Source organism: Phyllobates terribilis, unplaced genomic scaffold, assembly GCF_046119375.1.
Source record: "Phyllobates terribilis strain yellow unplaced genomic scaffold, ASM4611937v1 Scaffold_7__3_contigs__length_470593459, whole genome shotgun sequence".
Classification (NCBI taxonomy): domain Eukaryota; kingdom Metazoa; phylum Chordata; class Amphibia; order Anura; family Dendrobatidae; genus Phyllobates; species Phyllobates terribilis.
Genome location: NW_027362767.1, coordinates 390,713,713 through 390,739,052, shown reverse-complemented (window position 1 = coordinate 390,739,052; position 25,340 = coordinate 390,713,713). Strand labels below are relative to the sequence as shown.

Here is a 25,340-nt window from a genome sequence, read left to right as displayed (position 1 = left end):
ATCACACATAGATTAGATAGATAGAAACATGTCAGTCACATATATATGAAGTACAGTGACAGTGTTGATTACTGTACTTGTCATTTAGTGTAAAGGATTTATTAAAAAAAATAATAGTGTTTTCATGCACCGTCTCTTTAAGAAAGCCGGCCGGCAATTCAGCATCTGTACCCGACAATTTATAACAGACAGAATAGAGCTTCACACATAGATTAGATAGATAGAAACATGTCAGTCACATATATATGAAGTACAGTGATAGTGTTGGTTACTGTACTTGTCATTTAGTATTAAAATAAAGGATTTATTATTAAAAAAATTGGCGTGGGGTTCCCCTTAATTTTAGGCTCTAGCGGAGGTTAAGCAGACAGCTGGGGCAGATGTTTGAAGCCTGGGAAGGGGGTAATACCCACGGAGCTTCCCAGGCTACTAATATCAGCCCCCAGCTGAATACATAGCCTTTACTAGCTATTAAAATGGGGGACCCCCCCAAAAAAATGACGTGGGGTCCCCCCTAATTTAATAGCTAGCAAAGGCTAGGCAGACAGCTGGGGGCTGATATTAATAGCCCAGGAAGGGAGCCATGAATATTGGCCCCCTCCCAGGCTAGAAACACCAGCCGTCAGCCTCCCCAGAAATGGCGCATTCATAAGATGCGCCAATTCTGGCACTTAGCCTCGCACTTCCACGCTGCCCTGGTGCGGTGGCAGGGGGTAATAGGGCTGGGGTTGATGTCAGCTTATAATGCCAGCTGACATCAAGCCCAGGTTAGTAATGGAGAGTCGTCTATAAGACACCCCCATTACTAACCCCATAGTCAAAGTTAAAAAAAACACAAACACCCAGAATAAAGTCCCTTAATTGAAATAAAGACACAATTCTTTATTGTTCTAAATTAAACCATACTTACCGTCACGCCCATTCCAGCTGAAGCCAATGATCTCCTGTAATAAAAATAAAATAATAAAGCAACCTCATCCTTACCTTTCCATGGTTCCCACGACAGCTTCAGCTCTGCTACATCGAGATGACAGGCTGGACCGCAGCAGAACGCCGCCATCCAGCCTGTCATCCCGCAGACACTGAGAAGAGCAGGCTTGCTTGCGCTCCACATTGTCTCTCTGTGACGGCATAAAGATGAGCCGAGGTCATGTCCAATGAACTCGGCTCACCTCATGCACGTCACTTACAGCGTGGGAGAATTCTCACGCTGAAGCGCTGAGTGCAGGAGAATTTTCCCACGCTGTCAGTGAGGTGCATGAGGTGAGCTGAGTTCATTGGACATGAGCTCACCTCATGCACGTCACTGACAGCGTGGGAGAATTCTCCTGCACTCAGCACTTCAGCGTGAGAATTTTCCCACGCTGTCAGTGACGTGCATGAGGTGAGCCGAGTTCATTGGACATGACCTCGGCTCATCTGGATGCCGTCACAGCGAGACACTGAGGAGCGCAAGCATGCCTGCTCTTCTCAGTGTCTGCGGCATGACAGGCTGGATGGCAGCGTTCTGCTGCGGTCCAGCCTGTAATCTTGATGTAGCAGAGCTGAAGCTGTCGTGGGAACCATGGAAAGGTAAGGATGAGGTTGGTTTATTATTTTTCTTTTATTGCAGGAGATCGTTGGCTTCAGCTGGAATGGGCGTGATGGTAAGTATAGTTTAATTTAGAACAATAAAGAATTTTGTGTTTATTTCAATTAAAGGACTTTATTCTGGGTGTTGTGTTTTTTTTAAATACTTTACTAGAAATTCATGGCGGTCATGTCTAATACTGGCGTGACCCCATGAATTTTGGGCTTGGGGCCAGCTGATAATACCAAGCTGGCCCTAACCCCTTTATTACCCAGTGAGCCACCGCACCAGGGCCCTGGATGAGTTGGGTACAGCGCCAGAAGATGGCGCTTCTATGAACGCGCCATTTTCCGGGGTGGCTGCGGACTGCAATTTGCAGCGGGGGGGGGGGCCAGAAAGTTGGGCCTCCCTGCGCTGCAGATTCCAGCCCCCAGCTGCCTAGTTGTACCTGGCTGGACACAAAAATAGGGCGAAGCCCCACGTATTTTTTTTTTAATTATTTCATGAAATTCATGAAATAATTAAGAAAAAAAGGCCTTCCCTATATTGTTGTGTCCGGCCAGGTACAAATAGTCAGCTGGTGGTTGGGGGCAGCCCGTTCCTGCCTGCTGTACCTGGCTGGACACAAATATAGTGCGAAGCCCCACTTCAATTTTTTTTAATTATTTCATGAAATTCATGAAATAATTAAGAAAAAAAGGCCTTCCCTATATTGTTGTGTCCAACCAGGTACAAATAGGCAGCTGGTGGTTGGGGGCAGCCCATTCCTGCCTGCTGTACCTGGCTGGACACAAATATAGTGCGAAGCCCCACTTCAATTTTTTTAAATTATTTCAGGAAATTCATGAAATAATTAAAAAAAAATTGACGTGGGGTTTTCGCACTATATTTGTGTCCAGTCAGGTGCAGCAGGCGGGAACGGGCTGCCCCCAACCACCAGCTGCCTATTTGTACCTGGCCGGACACAACAATATAGGGAAGCCCTTTTTTTCTTAATTATTTCATGAAATAATTTAAAGAAAATTAACGTGGGGCTTCGCCCTGTTTTTGTGTCCAGCCAGGTACAACTAGGCAGCTGGGGGCTGGAATCCGCAGCGCAGGGAGGCCCAAGCTTTCTGCGCCACCCCCGCTGCAAATTGCAGTCCGCAGCCACCCCGGAAAATGGCGCGTTCATAGAAGCGCCATCTTCTGGCGCTGTACCCAACTCATCCAGGGCCCTGATGCGGTGGCTCACTGGGTAATAAAGGGGTTAGGGCCAGCTTGGCATTATCAGCTGGCCCTAAGCCCAAAATTCATGGAGTCACGCCAATATTAGACATGACCACCATGAATTTCTAGTAAAGTATTTAAAAAAAACACAACACCCGGAAAAAAAGTCCTTTAATTGAAATAAACACACAATTCTTTATTGTTCTAAATTAAACCATACTTACCGTCACGCCCATTCCAGCTGAAGCCAACGATCTCCTGAAATAAAAGAAAAATAATAAAGCAACATCATCCTTACCTTTCCATGGTTCCCATGACAGCTTCAGCTCTGCTACATCGAGATGACAGGCTGGACCGCAGCAGAACGCTGCCATCCAGCCTGTCATCCCGCAGACACTGAGAAGCGCAGGCTTGCTTGCGCTCCACAGTGTCTCTCTGTGAGGGCATCCAGATGAGCCGAGTTAATGTCCAATGAACTCGGCTCACCTCATGCACGTCACTGACAGCGTGGGAAAATTCTCCTGCACTCAGCGCTTCAGCGTGGGAGAATTCTCACACTGAAGCGCTGAGTGCAGGAGAATTCTCCCACGCTGTCAGTGACGTGCAGGAGGTGAGCTGAATTCATTGGACATGAGCTCACCTTATGCACGTCACTGACAGCATGGGAAAATTCTCCTGCACTCAGCGCTTCAGCGTGGGAGAATTCTCACGCTGAAGCGCTGAGTGCAGGAGAATTCTCCCACGCTGTCAGTGACGTGCAGGAGGTGAGCTGAGTTCATTGGACATGAAGTCGTCTCATCTTTATGCCGTCACAGCCAGACACTGCAGAGCGCAAGCATGCCTGCGCTTCTCAGTGTCTGCGGGATGACAGGCTGGATGGCAGCGTTCTGCTGCGGTCCAGCCTGTCATCTCGATGTAGCAGAGCTGAAGCTGTCGTGGGAACCATGGAAAGGTAAGGATGATGTTGCTTTATTATTTTTCTTTTATTGCAGGAGATCGTTGGCTTCAGCTGGAATGGGCGTGATGGTAAGTATGGTTTAATTTAGAACAATAAAGGATTGTGTCTTTATTTCAATTAAAGGACTTTATTCTGGGTGTTTGTGTTTTCTTTTAACTTTGACTATGGGGTTAGTAATGGGGGTGTCTTATAGACGCCTCTCCATTACTAACCTGGGCTTGATGTCAGCTGGCATTATAAGCTGACATCAACCCCAGCCCTATTACGCCCTGCCACCGCTACAGGGCAGCGTGGAAGAGCGAGGCTAAGTGCCAGAATTGGCGCATCCTATGAATGCACCATTTCTGGGGCGGCTGACGGCTGGTGTTTCTAGCCTGGGAGGGGGCCAATATTCATGGCTCCCTTCCTGGGCTATTAATATCAGCCCCCAACTGTCTGCCTAGCCTTTGCTAGCTATTAAATTAGGGGGGACCCCACGTCATTTTTTTGGGGGGGTCCCCCATTTTAATAGCTAGTAAAGGCTATGTATTCAGCTGGGGGCTCATATTAGTAGCCTGGGAAGCTCCGTGGGTATTACCCCCTTCCCAGGCTTCAAACATCTTCCCCAGCTGTCTGCTTAACCTCCGCTAGAGACTAAAATTAAGGGGAACCCCACGCCAATTTTTTTTAATAATAAATCCTTTATTTTAATACTAAATGACAAGTACAGTAACCAACACTATCACTGTACTTCATATATATGTGACTGACATGTTTCTATCTATCTAATCTATGTGTGAAGCTCTATTCTGTCTGTTATAAATTGTCGGGTACAGATGCTGAATTGCCGGCCGGCTTTTTTAAAGAGACAGTGCATGAAAACACTATTATATTTTTTAATAAATCCTTTACACTAAATGACAAGTACAGTAAGCAACACTGTCACTGTACTTCATATATATGTGACTGACATGTTTCTATCTATCTAATCTATGTGTGAGGCTCTATTCCTTCTTGTCTAAATTGTCAGGTACCGGTGTATGCCGCTGCTGAATTGCCGGCCGGCTTTTTTAAAGAAAGCGTCTTCTGAGCAGTTTGTCAGCTTTTGGACACCTTTGAAGGTGTTTTCTATGTGTTTCTATGTGTTTTTGTTTGCCTGCCATTGGTTTTAACGGTGTTCGACGGTGTTCTAAGGTGTTCGACGAACAGTTCGACGAACAGTTCCTCGAACATCCCGGTGTTCGACGAACCGAACCGAACCCGAACACTACGGGGGTGGCTCAACACTACTCTTCAGGTCGCATGGGCTCTAAGCCTTGCATAGCCTGTGCATTTTTTCAGATCGATAAGGATGACCCAACTTGTGTTATCTGTAATATTTGTCACCAAAAGCTAAGTAGAGGCCAAAAAATCCATAGTTTGAATACTTCATGCATGAACCGTCACATGGATATGAAGCATAAGTTGCAGTGGGAAGCTCACTGTGCTACAATGCGGCCTAGCGGGCCGGGCCAACCACCGTCTGCCCGATCTTGTGCATCCGCGGCCTCTTCATCCTCTATGACTGGGGGGACAGCAGTCACACATGTTTTTGGACACAGACCTGCCACCTCTTTACCCGCCACAGCCAGTTTGATTGGCAGGTCGTCAGTTCATTTGGAAGTGGAAACACCTGCTGGTGTTGAGCGCTCTCTGACATCGAGAGCACCACCTTTGGATCAAGGCAACCTAACATGTCCGCCTACATCTTCCTCACAGACCGGCAGTTTTCTGGGGACACCCTACTCAACCCCGTCTAAGCACAACAGCCAGCCCTCGGTCCCTCAGATGTGGACAAGTAAAAGACCATTTCCTCCTAGCCATGACAAAGCTAAGAGGTTGAATTTCACCATATGCAAGCTCTTGGCTACAGAAATGCTGCCTTTCCGCCTGGTGGACACAGAGGATTTTCGAGACCTTATGTCAGTCGCAGTGCCCCAGTACCAGATGCCCATTCGGCACTACTTCTCAAAGAAAGGTGTGCGAGTACGCATGGACAGGGGCATTACATGTCGCTGACTGGGCACTGGGTAACTATGGTGCCCAGGACAAGGGGCTGCTGTCCAAGTCTTACCATCCCCACGAGTTGTGCGTCAGTCATCTTTATCTCGAAGTTCCTCCACTGCTTCTGCCTCCTCAACCTCCTCTCGGTCCTCCACCTGCACCCAAAGCCTGTCTGGTAATGCCACCTGCTTTCTAACTGCACAGAAGGAATCCAGCACACCTCCTTACTATGCTGGCAGCAGGGCTCAACGACATCAGTGTTTACTTTGAAATGTCTGGGAAATGTGAGTCACACAGCTGAGGAGTTGTGGTCAGCTCTGGAGACCCAGTTTCATGAATGGTTGTCTCCACTGGACCTGCAACCAGGGAAGGCCGTGTGTAACAATGCTGCAAACCTTGGTGCGGCCCTTCGCCGGGGCAATGTCACACACGTGCCTTGTATGGCTCACGTGTTGAACCTGGTTGTCCAGCAATTTTTAGCCCACTATCCCAGACTAGATGGCCTTCTGCAGAGAGCACGGTCGCTGTATGCTCACTTCCGCCGTTTGCATCCCACAGCTCAATGACTTACATCTCTACAGAAGTCGTTGGGCCAGCCAGTTCACCGGCTGAAATGCGATGTGCCGACACGGTGGATTTCAACTCTGCACATGTTGCAGCGACTGTGGCAGCACCGACAAGCCCTGGTACAATACGTTCTGACGTATAGCCTGGGCCAACGAGATCCAGAGGTGGGGCAAATCACGCTGCAGGAGTGGTCTCAGATCAGGGACCTATGAAGTTGACGTGTCCCCTGGGCCATGGGGTACCCGGAGCCGGGCCGGTAGACGCTGGGGGTTGTAGTCACTGTGCGGTGACCCGGTCCGTGACCCAGGGTGGTCAATCCAAGGGTAATTTGTATATATGGGTTTTATAATGTCCGACTACGCCACCTGTGGAGTGCGGCCAAAGGGGCCGCCGCTGAGGAACAGTCATCTGAAGCTGGTGGTTTTGCAGCAATGGTTTTATTACTCCCCACAGGAAGAGTGTAGCATCAGGGCAGTGTGGGTGGATGATAGTGGTTGTAGTGCAGGGAGTCAGTAATGAACACAGAGTCCGTGTGATGCAGTCCCAAGATCTTTACTCACAGTTGTTGCAGTCCAGATTACAGGTACCAGAGCAATCTCCCCCATCGTGCTGTGCATACTTAGTGAGGGGCTCAGTCCACCCCCAGATAGCTCCAGAGTACTTAGCAGGATTCCCTTCTGTGTGTCCTTTCTCTGGCCTTCTCCCTGCACCTCACACCCAGTGACACTTCTATCCGGTATCCTCGGGCCTTGGCGGGTGACGTGTGTTCCGTCCCCTGGGTCCTATGTGGCTACCTTGTTAGTGAGACTGGTGTGGACTTTGGCCTGCAGTACATGAAATGCTGCAGCCTCCAGATTCTAGTTGAGCCTTGCTATTTCTCCGCTAGTTGAAGAACCGGTTCCCCTTATCTGGCCTGACCCCTCTACCTTCTGGTAGCAGCAGGCGTACGGGTGGCCTTCTGCATGGCCCATACCCCTAGGGTCCCTTCGGTTCCTGGAGCCTTCCTGCTCCGACTCCTCTCTTCTCTCCTTCAGTCCTGGCCTCCAAGGCTAGGCCCGCCTCCGGAGCAGAGCTCATGCAGAGCCTCTGCTCCTGTCACTTCTCCTCCTCTGACTGGCTTGCTCTTTCTAAGATGGCTTCCTATTTATACTCTCCCTGTCATGTGCTCCCCTAAGCTGCTCCCCTAAGCACCCACTACATAGGACCCTCCTGCCAGCTAGGGGCCTGGGACTGTGCTCTCACTTAGGAGCAATCTCGCCCTACCCCCACTGCGGGTATGTGTTGGATGCAGGTGTTAGGGTCCCGAGCCATACTCCTTACTTACCTGAGGGTGAGATACCACACCTCTGGGTGAGATGCAGTAACTCTGAGGCGACTAAACCCTCAGGGGCGCAATACACCCTTCTGCACAGTTTTGAAATGGCGACGAAGATGACGACGTTGCCATTATCAGCATGACTATTCCGGTGATTTACATGCTGTAGCACACATTAAACAGAATTCAGAGTCAGGTGGTGGGACAAGAGGAGGTGGAGGAAGTAGTGGAGGAGTCGTATGCGGAAGGGATAACATCTCCAAGTCCAGACGGTCGGCAGCACGAAGGCGGCAGGCATGGGAGGGTGGGGGAGAGGGATTAACCAGGGCGCATGGTAGCAGCCAAACTATTGAGGAAGGTGCAGGAGCTGAGGAAGAAGTGGAGGACGAACTGGCGATGGGCATGTAAGACTCATCAGATGAGGGAGACCTTGATTACATTTCTGTTGTGCGAGGTTGGGGGGGAGAGGGCAAAGGAAGGAAGCATGATTCTTACCTCGCTACCAACACAACAAGGACTTGGTCCTCCTGGATGCGCAAGACACATGAGTGCCTTCTTGCTGCACTACCTGCAACATGACCCTCGGATTGTCAGAATTCGAAGTAATCCTTATTACTGAGTTGCCAAAATAATTCCTGCCATAGAAAGGGATTCACGCATGCAGGAGTATCTGCAGACGCTGTAGCAGAATCTTACATGTGCTTTTCCACAAAACACCAGTGGTGCACGTAGTGAATCTCACAGTTCTAACTTGCAAACCGTGTGACTGTCGAGTCTTCATCACTCAAACCGTAACAGTAACACAGTATCTGCTGGTAACAGCAATTTTGTGGAATCGTTTCAACACTTTTTTAGACCATCCTTTGCAAGGCCACAGGAGACAAGAAGTCTGACACATAGTCAACGCCTAGAGAGGATGGTACAGGAGTATCTCCAAGTGAACATCGAAGCCATGACTGTGTCACTGGATGTTTGCTCATTTTGGGATTCCAATCTGGAAAAATGGCCAGAGCTCGCCACTCACGCCTTGGAGATCTTGTCATGGCCTGCAGCCAGCGTTCTCTCTGAACCTGTGTTCAGCACTGCTGGTCGTGTGCTGACAGATAAGCACACGCGGCTGTCCACTGAGAATATAGACAGACTCACGTTCATAAAGATGAACAAATCATGGATTCGCAAGGACTTTTCTACCCCTGTGTCATCCTGGGGAAACTAAAAGCTTGAGGATTTGGTAAAATCACCTCACCAACCGTTTTAAGTAACTGTTGGGCAATTGATGCCACTTAACCCTAGAATGCATGACCATAAAAATCTACACTTTCACATACCTGAAGCCTTTTAGGCCCGTGTGCAAATAACATGGAATAGCTCAAACTCAAATGACAAACAACTTAATACATGAAGAATATCTAGAGTTTCAAAATTCTAACTAAAGTAATCTTGCAGAAAATAGAAAACAATTAACAGGGCGGGCCTGCGAGGCCCAAGGTATGCGTTCTAGGGCTAAGTGGTGTCTGTGCCACAATTTTGGGAAAAAATGGAGACTCTTTTTGGAGTCCTCTTGCTGTGTCTTACGTGACGTTGGCATCGTCAATTTCAGGTGGATTGGGTCGCTCTCCCCCCCCTTTTACCTGTAAGAAACTACATACACTATGGCTTGGGGTAACACAGATGGTTGAGTCTGAAGAGCTGTTTATTCAGAGGTCTGCTTCAAAGCTTCAGTGTCTGCTAGTCAGCGTAGAATTTTTAACTGCATCTAGCCTAGGCAATACTTTGGGCGTAGTAGCCCAGCTGCGAAGCAAGCTGCACCACCTGTGTATCTAATAAGAACATGTCCTTTCTATTTCCAGGCCACGGAGGATCCTGCGTACTCGTATGCAGGACTCTGACCCCCACCCATCACTCTTAATGCTTGTTCCACTCCGTCCTTGAGTCCTGACAGGAATATGTCCAGTCCAATATCCATTAAGTGAACACCGTCGGGCCATATGAGGCCTGCTTTATCTCCTTCCAGTTGTCGGTGTCGTATCACTACACCACCTCTGTCTCTTCTAAATTTTGCCATCCGAATATTTATTACCCGTCTTGTCCGTTCGATGGCCGTGATGTCTCACGCACCTTGCCATACCGCTATCGGCACAATCTCTGACCATACTATAGTTAGTTTTGTGAAAAATTCTCTGAAGCGCTCAGTGTCTAGTTTCATTATTGCCATTAGTTATGCGCTTTTGTGATGACCTAGGTTGTTTCCCCCGGCCTGTATAACTAAGATGACCAGACCTCTTGCCTCTCTCCCTACCTTGATTACCTCCATTAGAACCTGTGGCCATAGCAGGCCTCTAATACCTCTCCAGTTGAAATATGTGTTATGAAACTCTAATTTCCTCCCACTTGGGTGGACTTTCACCCTCTTTTCTGCCCAATATATATACGAGTGGCCTATCACCCACACTGTTGACTTAGCGTCACCTGTAAAAGAAACAAACCACGCTGGGATAACAAGTCCGGTCTTATGTATCTCACCAAACACATGGATCGCCATCTCCCTTTCCTCTGAACGTCCGTTTCTGACAGTCCTGCTCTTGCTGTTTCCGTGGCCGCGCCGATGTGGAATGAGTCTGTCCCGTAATCTTTGGGGTGGTTCCCTGCCGATGTTAGGCATTTATTAAATATAGCTTGGAACTGGTATCTTGATAATGGCGATCCATCAATGTGTGATAGGAAGAAATTACTTTGTGATCTGATGGTTATATATGTTTTTACTATTGTTACCCGACTCAGTGTACCATTTGTTGGTAGAAGTACCCAAGTGCCCCTGCCCGCTGGAACCGTTTTCCATTGGAGTATGCGTAGACGTATTGCATTATTGGCTATGACTACGTCCTGGTGTAATAAGCCTCCACTGGTGGTAATTTTGGATTGAGGGACTAATTCGCTTATGCATAGCGCCTCGAAGAAGGTGATCACAAATGCAGTAGACAGTAGTGTTGCTTCAAATTGTGAGTGTCATATTAATGGTGTTAGGGATATGATGTGAGAAATCAGTTTTAGTGACACGGGACGGGACGTCTACACTCCTGACTTGGCTGACCCCTTTTCCACCCTTTTATGGATTGTCTGATGATGAATCTTTGTCACATCTCCCCAATTCAGTAGTTGGAAGTGAAATGCTACTCCGGTCAGACACCGCTGCGCTGACGCCCCTGACATGCCCCTCATCATTAGCTGGTGGAGAAATTCTATGGTGACTTGTGATCTGGCTTGTTCACATTGGTCAACCCGTCTGCCTGCTACTAGTCGAGTCCACTCTTCCCATGCCTTACCGTATGCTTGCCACATCGACGGGGCAACTGACGCTCTGATTAATGGCATCAACTATTCGCCACTAGATCCCATAGGGAGGGTGGGCAACTGTTGCCCGATGAGTGGGCGTTGGGGAAGAGCTCTGTGAAAATCTGCCAATTGAATTGTGATAAAGCGTTAGCAGCAGCTTTAGACCCCTCAGCATCGTGGCTAGCGCGGACCCATACATTGTGTTTTAGGCACAGGAATGCTATCCGGCGTAGTAGGCCTAGCTCTGGGAGAGACGATGATGCCATCTTATTAATGCAGTGCGCTAGGCTGGTGTTTTTTGTTATGAAGCGTATATTTTTGTTAGCCAGGCGCGGGCCCCATATTTCTATTGCTACCACTATTGGGAAGCAAAATTATTTTAAGGGCTAGATGCAACTAAAAATTATTATTAATTTCAAAGCTGGTGGAGCTTGGTATAGATGGCCTAATACAATGAGTACCACACAGTGCTACAAGCCCAAATATTTTTTCAGAGCTAGATGCAGATAAAAATCATTTTGAATTTGCAACCTGCTGGAGGTTAGTATAGATGGACTAATAGAACAAGTCCCACACATTGCTACAAGCCGAAGCCTAAATATTTTTTCAGAGCTAGATGAAGATAAAAATTAATTTGAATTTGCAACCTGCTGGAGGTTTGTATAGATGGACTAATAGAACAAGTCCCACACACTGCTACAAGTCGAAGCCCAAATATTTTTTCAGAGCTAGATGCAGATAAAAATTATTTTGAATTTGCAACCTGGTGGAGGTTAGTATAGATGGACTAATAGAATGATGCTATGCCCAAAAGGTTTTACTTCACTAGGTGCAGTAAAAAAATTTGTTTTCTATACACAGGTGGTGTAGCTTGCAACACAGATAGGCTTCTCGACTGACTAACACACACTGCAAGAGGACAAAAAGAATTTGCTTTGCTAGATTTAGCCAAATGCTGTGAAAAAAAACTTGCACAGCACTGGCACAGACCTGCCTGACAAAAAGTGATAGAAACTGATGTAACCTAGCCCTGAAAAGGACTGCAATTACAATTAGTCTTTACTCCCAACCTATCTATTTAAGAGCACAGACCTGCCTGATAAAAGTCATAAGAAATTATGTAACCTAGTCCTTAAAAGGACTGCAATCACAACTATTTCCTACTCCAAAGCTATCTGTAGATTTGTGCGAAAATTAGCTTCCAATTAAGAAAGTATAGCGCACACAGCAACAGCGGTGCCGTCTAACACGCAGCTGCAGCAGTGAGAAAATGGTGGCGATGGGGAAAATGGCTGGGTCTTATAGGGCAAGGACATCTGACATACACTGCCAATGACACATGCCCTTGCTTGTGTGAAAAAAAGCAGTTCGCTCCGTGTGTGCACTGCTGATAGGCTGACAGATTGCACCTTCCCACTGTAAATGCGGGAAAGAGAAAAAAAATGGAGATCTTCATTATTTCTGCAGAGATCCATCCCCTGCCCCTCCCCCTGCTGTACACTCAAACTGCGTATTAACATTAATTTTCAGCATTACTGAGAAAAAATCCAGTTATGATTTTGGAGCATGAATAGTTATCGAACATAACCTCGAACAGCCGAATTTTTTTCAAATCGTTCGGGTTCGCCGAACGGCTCGAACACAGCCCAAAATAGCTTGAATTTGAGATTGGCGAACAGTTCGAGTCGAACACTGCTCATCTCTACTTAGCAGCTATTTTACCATGAAGGCCTGCTGCACAAAGTCTCCTGTTAATAGTTGTTGAAGAGATGTGTCTGCTGCTAGAACTCTGTGTGGCATTGACCTGGTCTCTAATCTGAGCTGCTGTTAACCTGCGATTTCCGAGGCTGGTGACTCGGATAAACTTATCCTCAGAAGCAGAGGTGACTCTTGGTGTTCCTTTCCTGGGGCGGTCCTCATGTGAGCCAGTTTCTTTGTAGCGCTTAATGGTTTTTGCAACTGTGTGAAGCCCAGCTGTGCTTGGCATCACAGACCCAGAAGGGTGTATTGAAGGATTCAGAAAGAGAAGAAATTCGAACTGCACCTGACGAAACAGAGGAATGGAAGCATGTGACCCACAGAAGCAGGAGGATCGAGAGGCAGTCAGCACCCATACTGCTCAGGAACCAGTACCAGGCTCTCACGCAGGAGAACCTTGAAGAAATACAGCAAGATAAGACTTTGCCAGCAATGAATAACCTTGTAAGTCCTCAGAATCCTCCTGGATGGAGAAAGAAGAATGTTGTGAAGAAAAAACGAAGAGTGGTGGTCATGGGGGATTCCCTGTTAAGAGGAACAGAGGCCGCTATCTGCAGACCAGACATAACCTCAAGAGAAATGTGCTGTCTTCCTGGAGCAAAAATTAAAGATGTGTCTGACAGGATATCAAGACTCTTCAGACCTACAGATCACTACCCATTCCTGCTAATACATGTGGGGACAAATGACACCGCAAGAAAGGACCTGGAAACCATCTGCAGTGACTTTGAAGACTTAGGCAAGAAAGTGAAAGAATTGGGAGCGCAGGTGGTCTTCTCATCCATCCTCCCAGTGGATGACCATGGAACAATGAGGTGGAATAAGATTCTACAGGTGAACAACTGGCTACGTCAATGGTGCCGTCAACAAGGATTTGGATTTCTGGATCACGGGATGAATTACCTATACGATGGACTACTTGCTAGAGATGGGGTGCACCTTACGAAGACTGGAAAACATGTATTTGGAAGTCGCCTTGCTACACTCATCAGGAGAGCTTTAAACTAGAACAATGTGGGAAGGGAAGCAAAAGGCCAGAAAAAGCCATACAGCTGACAAATACTATTGAGATCTCTGCTACTGGAAGTGGAAAGAAAGAACAAAGACAAAAAAATCTAAATAAAAATATGGGAGGAAGAGAAACCAATCACAAACTAAAATGTTTTTATACAAATGCACAAAGCATGGGCAACAAACAAGGAGAATTGGAACTACTAATGCAGGAAAAGAAATATGATGTCATTGGAATCACTGAAACTTGGTGGGACGATACACATGATTGGAATAAAAGGATAAAAGGATACAACTTATTTGCAAGAAACAGAATTGATAAACGAGGAGAAGGTGTCGCATTGTATGTTAGAAAAGCGTATATCTGCACAGAGATTGAAGCTTCAGAGACTGGGAGTTCTGTGGAAATTGTTTGGGTAAGAATACAAGGAGAGAACAACGGAAAGGACACCATTGTAGGCATTTACTACAGGCCACCTGGGCAAGCTGAAGATATGGATGAACTCTTTATGTATCAAATGACCAAGTTCTCCAAAAAATATGACGTAGTGGTCATGGGAGATTTCAACTATCCAGACATTTGTTGGGAATCTCTCTCAAGTAAAACTAACAGGTCAAGCAAATTCTTATCCTCTCTTGCTGACAACTTTATCTTCCAAAAGGTAGGGGAGAAAACAAGGGGATCTGCTACTTTGGATCTAATCCTTATAAACAGGGAGGAAATGGTTGAGGAGGTAAAGGTGGCTGGGACCCTAGGAGGCAGCGATCATGCTATTATAGAATTTTGGATAACTAGAGGAGGAAGACATGTGAAGACTCAAACTTCAAGGTTAGCTTTTAGAAAGGCAGATTTTAAGAGACTCAGAAAGAGAATAGGAGGGATCCAATGGCTGGATGTCCTTAAGGACAAAAATGTCCAGGAAGGATGGGAAATTTTTAAAAATGAGATTCTCAAAGCACAATCGTTAACAATCCCGAAAAGTAGGAAGAATGGGAAGCATTTAAGGAAACCAGGATGGATGAACACAGAACTTAAACACATGCTAAAAAGAAAGAAAGAAATGTTTATTAAATGGAAAGAGGGAGGCATATCTAAAGAAGATTATAATGCAGTCTGCAGATCCTGTAGGGCACGTATCAGGTTAGCTAAAGCTGACAATGAATTAAGGCTTGCAAGAGATGTCAAAAGCAATAAAAAAGGATTTTGGGGGTATGTCAAAAGTAAAAGAAAAGTCAAAGATGCTATAGGATTTTTACAGGATGAAAATGGAGAAATGGTAAGAGAGGATGTTGAGAAGGCCGAACTTTTTAATTCCTATTTTGCATCTGTTTTCTCTCAGAAAGAAAATGTAACATCAACTGATTTTCACTGTCCTTTTTAAGGAATAGAAGAATCCAAGTTATCTGTAAACAGAAAGATTGTGAGGGAATATTTAGCTAACATAAATGAGTTCAAGTCTCCAGGTCCAGATGAATTACACCCCAGAGTACTGAAGGAGATCGTAGAAGAAATTTTAGAACCACTCTCCATAATCTTTGAAAATTCTTGGAGAACAGGAGAAGTCCCAGAAGACTGGAGAAGAGCAAATGTTGTTCCTATCTTCAAAAAGGGGAAGAAGGTGGACCCAGGGAACTATAGGCCGGTGAGTCTGACTTCTATACCAGGAAAGATCTTTGAACAAATTATTAAACATCATGTATGTAAGTACCTGGATAAGAATGAAGTGATTAACCAGAGTCAGCATGGGTTTGTAACTAACAAGTCATGTCAGACTAACTTAATTTCCTTCTATGACAGAATCACTGACTGGGTGGATCAGGGAAATGCTGTAGATATAGTATATCTTGACTTCAGCAAAGCATTTGACAAAGTATCTCACACCATCCTTATTGAAAAAATGACCAAGTATGCAATGGACCAGGCAACTGTTAGGTGGATTCATAACTGGCATAGTGATCGGACTCAAAGGGTGGTTGTAAATGGCTTCACATCCAGCTGGATGAATGTCTCAAGTGGGATACCACAGGGCTCTGTCCTGGGACCTGTATTGTTCAACATCTTCATCAATGATTTAGATGAAGGAATTGAGGGTAAACTGATTAAATTTGCTGATGACACAAAGCTAGGAGGGATAGCTAATACTAGAGAAGAGAGAGAGAGGATTCAAAAAGACCTAAATAAACTGGAGCAGTGGGCAGCAACCAACAGAATGGTTTTTAACAGGGAAAAATGCAAAGTACTACATCTGGGCAATAAAAATGAAAAAAGCATATACAGAATGGGAGGAATAGAGCTAAGCAACAGTACATGTGAAAAAGACTTAGGTATACTAATAGATCATAGACTGAACATGAGTCAACAGTGTGATGCAGCAGCAAAAAAGGCAAATACAATTCTGGGATGTATTAACAGAAGCATACAGTCTAGATCACGTGAAGTCATTATCGGTCTTTACTCCTCTTTGGTCAGACCTCATCTGGAATACTGTGTACAGTTTTGGGCACCACATTTTAAAAAAGACATAGACAAACTGGAACAAGTTCAGAGAAGAGCGACCAGAATGGTGACTGGTCTGCAAACCATGTCCTATGAGGAACGGTTGCAGGATTTGGGAATGTTTAGCTTGCAAAAAAGAAGACTGAGAGGAGACTTAATAGCTGTCTACAAATATGTCAAGGGCTGTCACATTGTAGAAGGATCATCTTTATTCTCATTTGCACAGGGAAAGACTAGAAGCAACGGGATGAAACTAAATGGGAGGAGACACAGATTAGATATTAGAAAAAACTTTTTGACAGTTAGGGTGATTAATGAGTGGAACAGGCTGCCACGAGAGGTGGTGAGTTCCCCTTCAATGGACGTCTTCAAACAGAGGCTGGACAGACATCTGTCTGAGATGATTTAGTGAATCCTGCTTTGAGCAGGGGGTTGGACCAGATGACCCAGGAGGTCCCTTCCAACTCTACCATTCTATGATTCTATGATTCTATGATTCTATGATTCCTCCACAAGAGGCCCCCATAACCATTCACACATCTCCACCTTCCACCTCAGACCACCAGAGGGAGCTCCTTAGGGAGATATAAAAGGGACGGTGGGGCCAGGCAGCCGAAAATTCAGTCTTGAGACTACAGTCTGTGTGAGCTAGTCGATTCTGGTTTAGCAGTGAGTCCAGTGCAGTCTGAGACGTGTTACCTCAGAGGACAAAAGCCTGTTCCAGCTCCTGCATCCTACCCTGCAGTGGAGCTTATCCAGATCAAGACTCGGTGTAGCTCAGTGAGGTGAGCTTAAGGTGTGCCGGCGCCATAAGATCGGTGAACCGCGGCACTCTGCCGTTTGTGTGAGTAGCCTATTGAGGGTCTGAGTAGGCCGAAGGCGACGAGTAGAGAGTTAGCTCATAGGGGGCAGAGGAGCCTTACTAGCTCACCCCTAAGAAGAAGTTACCGGACACCGGTTCCGAAGCTTGCCGGGATCTCCATGACCCAGTAAGATTAACCGGAATCCCTGGAGAACTACAGGTCCCAGGATCGCTAAAGTGCTGATACGTACCAGAGACAGGAGACACTTAGGCCCCGTAAGTGGGGAGCGTGCACTCCAAGAGAAGGCCCTACCACAAGGTCAGCCAGCGCAGGACAGAGACAAAGTTAGGCCTAGCTCCAGGCAGGTCAGAAACTTACTACGCAGAAGCCAGAACCAGGAGGCCCAAAACCTGCTCATTGGGGAGGATCCGGACATACACCCTTCACCCTACAGTGCTCTGGGGAGTGCCTGCAATTCCACCAGTAAAAGGTACTGAAGTGATTATTGTGTCCGTTCCTGTTCTTGTTCTGGCCCGGCGGAGTTTCTCTGTCCCACATCCCCGTTCCTATACTGCCCTGAGGCCCAGCTCTACCTGTGGAGAGCAATACCATCCAGCTGCCCTATCAACAGCCTCAGTGGACTGCGCAGCGCTGGTGATCCTCACCAGAAGCCACAGGTGGCGTCACGAACTCTTTCTATTATAAACTATACAGATATCAACCCCCTTTTTAAAAGAGAGGCCCAGGGTACGGGCCCGGGAGCCGACCACCGCGACATCCCTAAAGGCCAGGCTAAAGGCCCGGGTACCGAGTCATCCCCCATCTTCCCCTGGGCTAGACAACTGCACTTGGGGACACTTTCAAAGTTTTCCCAATTTTTCGGACTGAGTGACCTTCATTTCTTAAAGTAATGATGGCCACTCGTTTTTCTTTACTTAGAATTTGTAAGCTTACAACAGAGGTATTTGCTCTATTTACCTTGTATTTCTGGATATTTGATAAGTATCAATAACCCAAAATGTATTGTAATTGCAGTGGTCTCCGAAGCTCCTATGAACATGTCAGTTTCTATCAAATTGGTTACGTGGAAAGCCGTGCTCAGGTTCTTTTCTTCCTGTAAGGAAAAAGCAAACCATCATTTTAGCAAGAACACTTTTACACTTTTAATTATGTCATAGCCAAATCATAGAATATCTAGAAGTGTCGAGTAGACGTCAACTGGACTTGCAATGAAATCTTGAAGTTGTTTTCTACTTTTGACAATCCTATTTTCTTAGAAACGTATCACTTATTTTTTTTCTACAGCTGGAATCCTCAGTGATCACCTACAATCTGTGATAATGTGGCACCACAGGGGAAATTAAGTATTCCATGGGGCCTTTGAATTGCCTGTATAAATCTATGTCACCTTAGTGTTTTTTTTAAATTAATAATAATTTTTATTTATATAGTGCCAACATATTCCGCAGCACTTTACAATTTTGCGGGGACATATACAGACAGTAATTTAAATACAAGATAAGACAGTTTTTAAATAGTTACATTAGGAGTGAGGTCCCTGCTCGCAAGCTTACAATCTACAAGGAAATGGCGGGACACAATAGATGAGAAGTGCTTGTTATTTCAGGTCTAGCAATTATAATAAATAGGGATTTTCATATAAAGCTGCATGATCCGGTCATCAGCCAGTAGGCTTAAGTGCAATATTCAAGTATTGAGTGCAGTTATCGTGTGCATGGAGGGTGTGGAGACAGATGAATAGGAGGGAGCAGATTCTGGATACTATTTAGAAGGAGGGAACAGGGGAAAGTTCATTTTCTGAGTAGTTGGAGTGGTAAGCTTGTTTAAAGAGATAGGTTTATAAAGCGCGCTTGAAGATGTGGGGGCTAGGCATCAGTCGGATCGTCTTAGGTAGAGCATTCCAGAGAACTGGTGCAGCACGAGAGAAGTCTTGGAGACGGAGGTGCGAGGTTCGGATTAAGGGGGATGTTAGTCTTCAGTCATTTGTAGAACAGAGGGCATGTGTAAGGCGATAGACAGAGATGAGAGAGGAAATATAAGGCGGTGCAGAACCATAGAAAGCTTTGTGGGTGAGAGCGATGAGTTTATATTGGACCCTGTAGCGAATGGGCAACCAGTGTAATGACTAGCACAAGAAGGAGGCATCGCTGAAAACGGCTGGGCAGAAATACGACCCTGGCTGACGCATTCTGGACAGTTTGGTAAGAGGGAGACCGATCAGAAGTTAACCCCAATGGCATATGTAATGAAGAAGCAAGAAGAATGGTAAAAATATGAATCTAGTAAAGTACCGTAAGTCACTGGACAATCATTGTTTAGGTATGCCTCAATGGGTCAAGACTCCAGCTGCCATATTTTAACTCTTTCTATACATCTTGGAGATTTCAAGCCCTAATTATGTTCACTTATAACCACTACAGCAGTTGTAGATATGTACTGACCTGATTCATTCAGATAAGGAAGCAATCAATGTAATCTCTGGGACAGGCTGGGTCCAGTGTCTTCTGGTGGGTCTTGATGCTTTCCTTCACATAGTCTTTAAGGCATTTAAGAAGTTGAAATGTTTTTCTATGTGGTCCAGGTAAACACTGCATTATTACAGGGAGTATCATATAGCTAAAAGAAAATAAAAGTTGTAATGAATAGGACTATACATAGAGTTCATATATCATAAATTAAAATTGGCTCCTGGACTAAATGGTGGAGACCCAACAGAAACATTCACCTAATTCTAAAATGTTGAAGCCATGCAATCTTCTTCACCGTTTCTATAAATATTTTATATGGCTTTTTTAATATTTGACGGATTTTTTCCTTCAAATAGGGAAATCCAACCTAAAGTGAGAATAAAGGAGGCCACTCTGGGAACTGTCTAAGGGGTGTTGCATTTTTTTTTAAAAGGTTGCATGTCACTCTACTCAGTGATGTTTGCATGGATGCGATATTACTCCAATATTCATGAAAAATAGAAAATCACGTCACATTCCTTCCTTGTGATTGATTAAAGGTTCATATTTGTGCTGACTTGTACACCCTCCCCATGGGTTGTAAATTTCTTGATTACGTTACGCACTGTGGACAAGGAAACATCAAGATCTCTGGAGATGGACTGGTAACCTCGCGATTGTTGATTTTTTTCAACAATTTTGGTTCTCAAGACCTCAGATAGTTTTCTTCTCTTTCTGTTCGTGATGCTTAGTGTAGCACATAAAGACACATAATGCAAAGTTTGAGTCAACTTCTCCCCTCTTTATCTGGTTTCAGGTGTGATTTTTATGTTGCTCACATCTGTTACTTGCCACTGGTGAGTTGGAATGAGCATCACATGCTTGAAACAAAGTTGCTTACCCACAATTTTGGAAAGGTGGCAACAATTTTGTCTGGCCCATCTTTGGTGCTGTGTGAAATTATGTCCAATTTGCCTTTTTTTTTTCTTCATTTTATTTTAGTGTTTTTCCAATATACACAAAATAAATAAACGTGTGTATAACAAAACATGTATAAGTGCAATAATTTTCTGGGAGGAACAATTTCATGGATGCCAATGCTTACAGCCATGACTGTATCTGCCTGTTAACAGAAAAAAACTGACCGGCACGTCCAAAACAAGAAATAGGTGTGTACAGGTGCTTACTATGAGCAGCTACCTCCATATACAACTAACAAACATTTGTTAGTTGTATCTACCTCTAATCCACATAGGAGTGCCCTGTAATTTTCTATCTTTCATGAATAATGGGCTTTGTAGATCACCCAACTCTTTTGAGAAACTTACAATGAAGGAGTTTTTATAGGCATCCCTAACATATCACTTAAGTAAACTCTAATATTCATTATTAATCTGTAAAGTCTTTTTTTCTCAAAAATCAAATGAAATTCTTATATTTATTTTACCCTTGTAATTGGCAAAACTGCAGCCTCACCTGACCCCAAGTTGATGACATAATGTGGAAAGCTTTCCGTGAGTCTGCAAGGGTATCCATCCACTTCTTATCACTGTAGTCAAAACGTTTGTCCATCACTAATCTTGAGATGATATTAGAGGAGGCACAAATGACATTGGTACTGGGGTCGAATGGTTGTCCTAAAAAGATACAGGGTGTGATTTGTTGAGATTTGATTTTAAATACGAAAGTAAGAAATTGGACACTTACCATTTAGGCTTTTGAAGTGATTCACCAGGTGCTGGGCCTCAGCCTGTAGAGGTTCTTCTAAACTCTTTTTACCCATTCCTAAATCCCTTAAGGTCAGGAGAGAAAACTGTCTCAAGTAAGTCCATGACTCTCCATTGGCAAATGTTAACCCTTTATAAAATACCAAAGTGTATTGTTATTTTCTTCATACAAATTGAAATCTACTAACACCTTACTCTGTAATAAATGACCCATTGTTAGGTCTCGTGCAGATGACCGTAGTTTCTGTCCGAGTGCAAGCTGTCAAAACGTCAGATCGCATTTGGAACATTGTTATTCAATGAGACCATACACATGTCTGACATTTTCCTCCAAGGAAAAAATTTCAGCCTGCATGATTTGCCCCCAATAATCGGATAGCCATTCATCGGATAGCAGTTGACCATTCAAGTCTATCGGCCATGAAAAAAATTTGACCTCACTCAGAAGAATTTATGGACTGACAACATGGAGAAGATGGAGACATTTTTTTCTTTATTATTCACGTCCGAGAAAAATGAATCAAACTGATTAGCATAATCAGACCAATTTTCTCAGATGGACATGCGGTTGTCTTAAAAATGAGCAATTCTTTCAAAGTTAATTTCATTAACTTTGACAAATTTTTCCCAAAAAATTGATTCAATCATTTCACAACAAATTGAAAGAACTGCAAAACCTCCAAAGTCTTGTAGCCTCTTTTGAACTCTTTTAAGCAAACACAACCTTAGTAACATCAAAGTGACCTTAACATATGTGACTCGGGGTAAACGATAGTAGCTGATAGAATGCTTAATAACACATTGCATTGAAAGACATTTTTATGCATTTTAAATTAAAAATATAAAAAAATCCAAAAATGATTAATCTTTGGAGGCAGATGACTACTCTGCCACTCATTAAATACATGAGTTGAATAAGAAAGAAGACATGGCTTTTTGATTACTTCGGGTACAAAAATTGTCACTTTTTTTGGGAGTTGTAACATGTTTCTTGCTTGGAAAGTGAAGAAACAATGGCTTTTTAAAAAGATGTGCAAAAATTGTCCCTTTTTTGGGAGCAGTTTCAAGTTTCTTATATTTAAACTGTGCAGGATGAAGTGCACAGCAGTACTGTATTAAGACAGAACACAATGGATAGGCACGAGATGTATTTATCAGCAGAGGTATCATGGTATAGAGTATGATAGCACAGGCAAGGGCATGTCCCGCTTGCAGCAGCAGTGTAGTATAGATAGAGAACACAATGGACAGGAGATGAGTGACTCTAGTGTCAGTGGTAGCAACAGCAAAGTATATATCAAGATGGTAGGAGTTGTGCAAGACCAACTTTTCAAGCTCTGGCAACAGAACGCTATTGACAGTGTGCCTATGAGAGGTATCAGCATTAGCGGCAGTAGAACAGTGTTTTCTTGAGGATGTGCAAAAGTTGGTGGTCTCAGCAGTTAGACCAACATTAGTTAAATATTTATCAACTCAAGTGGATAGTTGATAACTAAAATACCCCTTCAACACATTTCAGGAGAAGCCAAGCACCCTGACCTTTCTAAGTCTAAGTACAGCATTAGGCCTCATTCACATGGCCGTGTTTCCAGTACGTGTGATATCCCTTTCTTTCACTGACAGAACACGTACCCATTATAAGCTATGCTGCTATGCACATGTCCGTGTTTTTCCAGGGATGACACACTTATAATAAAACATTGATGGCACCAGGACTGAACCACAATGCACAGACTGATTATGGATCTCCGTGACAGCTTCATGTATTTCTATGAGGCTGTCACGCATGGGTCAGAAGAGTCACTGCTAGTCCATGGATTGTGGTCCAATCTCAGACTGATTTGCCAGATGTCTGAATGAGCCGTTACAATGTAAGCCTATGGAGCCCAAAGTTAACTGCCAAGTAGAAATAGCCATTACGTGACACAGGAGAAGACCAGAGTGGCATTGGAATCCATGGAAGACAATGATTCATGAGTATATTAATGCATATACATGACCCTATATATACATTTACTGAGATTTTGTAAAAAAAAAAAAGTTTAATGCGAGTGCTTCTGTAATGAATATTTAATTCCCATTAAAATATTTTGATGTCAATCTAAATTTTAGTTAAAATTTCTATCAAACTGTCGAATTTAAGTTTAATCAGATTCTGTCATCACAAGTAATTGCGATGAACAGTTCATAATATGCTTCCATGTGTACATGAGAAATAACGTTATTTTTAGCTACTATGGCATGTATTATGCTTTTCATAGGTTTTCTCCTACCTAGACCTATTTCAGTTGTGTCTGAGCTAGTGAATGAAGACTATCTGCTGTGATGTTTCTCATACACAACACAAAAATACATGGGGATTCCTGTTCTCCTTTCTTTAGGTAGCACATGTTCAGAAGCTGTAGCAGCATCGAGGACATTGACTAGCCGAGGGGAAATGGGGTTGACTCGGTTACCCGGGCCTTTAGCCTTAGAGATGTCGCGGTGGTCGGCTCCCGGGCCCATACCCTGGGGTCTCTCCTTAAAAAGGATGAAAATTTTGTTAAGGTTATAAAAGTTCATGACGCCACCCGTGGCTTCTGGTGAGGATCACCAGCGCTGCGCAGTCCACTGAGGCCGATGATAAGGCAGCTCTATGGTATAGCTCCCCACAGGTGGAGCTAGGCCTCAGGGCAGTATATGAAGAGGGATGCAGGACAGGCGAGACCCAGCCGGGTCAGAGCAAGAACAGGGACAGACACAATGGTCACTTCAGCACCTTTCACTGATGGAATTCATTCACGTCCCGGAGCACTCTAGGGTGAAGGGTGCATGTCAGGATCCTCCCCAATGAGCGGGTTTTGGGCCTCCTGCTTCTTGCTTCTGCGTAGTAAGTTTCTGACCTGCCTGGAACTAGGCCTAACTTGGTCTCTGTCCTGCGCTGGCTGACTTTGTGGTAGAGCCTTCTCTTGAAGTACACGCTTCCGACTTACGGGGCCTATGTGTCTCCTGGCTCTATTACGTATCAGCACTTTAGCGATCCTGGGACTTGTAGTTCTCCAGGGATTCCGGTTATATCTTACTGTGTCATAGAGATCCCGGTAAGCTTCGGACCCGGTGTCCGGTAACTTCTTCGGGGTGAGCCATTTAAGCTCCTCTGCCCCCTATGTACTAACTCTCCACTCGCCTTCGGCCTACTCGGGCCCTCACTAGGCTACCCACACTAACGGCAGCTTGTCGCGCTTCACCGATCTTATGGCACCGGCACACCAAAAGCTCACTGCTCTGAGCTACAACTGAGTCTGGACTGTGCTCCACTGCAGACTGACCGCTTTCAGTGTCTCACTCTGCAGGAACTATCTCAACAGGTTTGCTCCCTGTCGACTCCAGTCTAGACCAACTGCTGCCTGGCTCCACCTTCCCTATTTATCTATCCCTAAAGGGCTCCCTCTGGTGGTCTGAGGTGGAAGGTGGAGATGTGTGAATGGTTATGGGGGCCTCTTGTGGAGGAATCCATCAATACACCCTTCTAGGATTTGTGATACCAAGCGCAGCTGGGCGTCACATTCCCCTCTAGTTAAACTCAGCACTCTCGGGCTGAAGTACATTTTATAAAACAATGGGAAACATAAGCAATACAAGAACAATCTTTCCTCTATGGGACTCACGAATTTTAAACATTACATAACAAATGCAAAGCGTCCTCAGAATCCAAGTCTCTTGTTGTAGCGCCGGCGTCCCTGCCCTCTGCTAGGCAGGGACGCTATTCCCCTCACCTCCCTGCTCCGTGCCCGGCGTCCTCCTCCCGCTCTGCTGGCAGCGCGCGCTCCTTCCCGTCCACTGTGCTTAGGGCGCGCGCGCTCTCCCTCCCTCTTAAAGGGGCCGCGCGCGCCGTCCTAAGGAGTCCCCGGCCAATGGCCGGAGGACTTCACCATATTTAAGGCACCTCCTCCAAAATGGAGGTGCCCGAGCAATGTTGTTGCACTGTTCGCTACTCTGCTTCAGCCCTCAGGTCTCGTTGCCAGTTACCTGCCAGTTACCTGCCAGTTACCTGCCAGATTCCTGCCTGATTATCTGCTACCTGCCTGCTAGTCTGAGGTCCGACGGTCTGCCTTACTACTCC

At 45.1% G+C, this 25,340-nt stretch overlaps 1 pseudogene; it reads right to left on the bottom strand.

Annotated features, from left to right (window-relative positions):
• The window catches only part of LOC141155532 (cytochrome P450 2C23-like), a 68,005-nt pseudogene that overhangs the window by 8,184 nt on the left and 34,481 nt on the right, over positions 1-25,340 (bottom strand).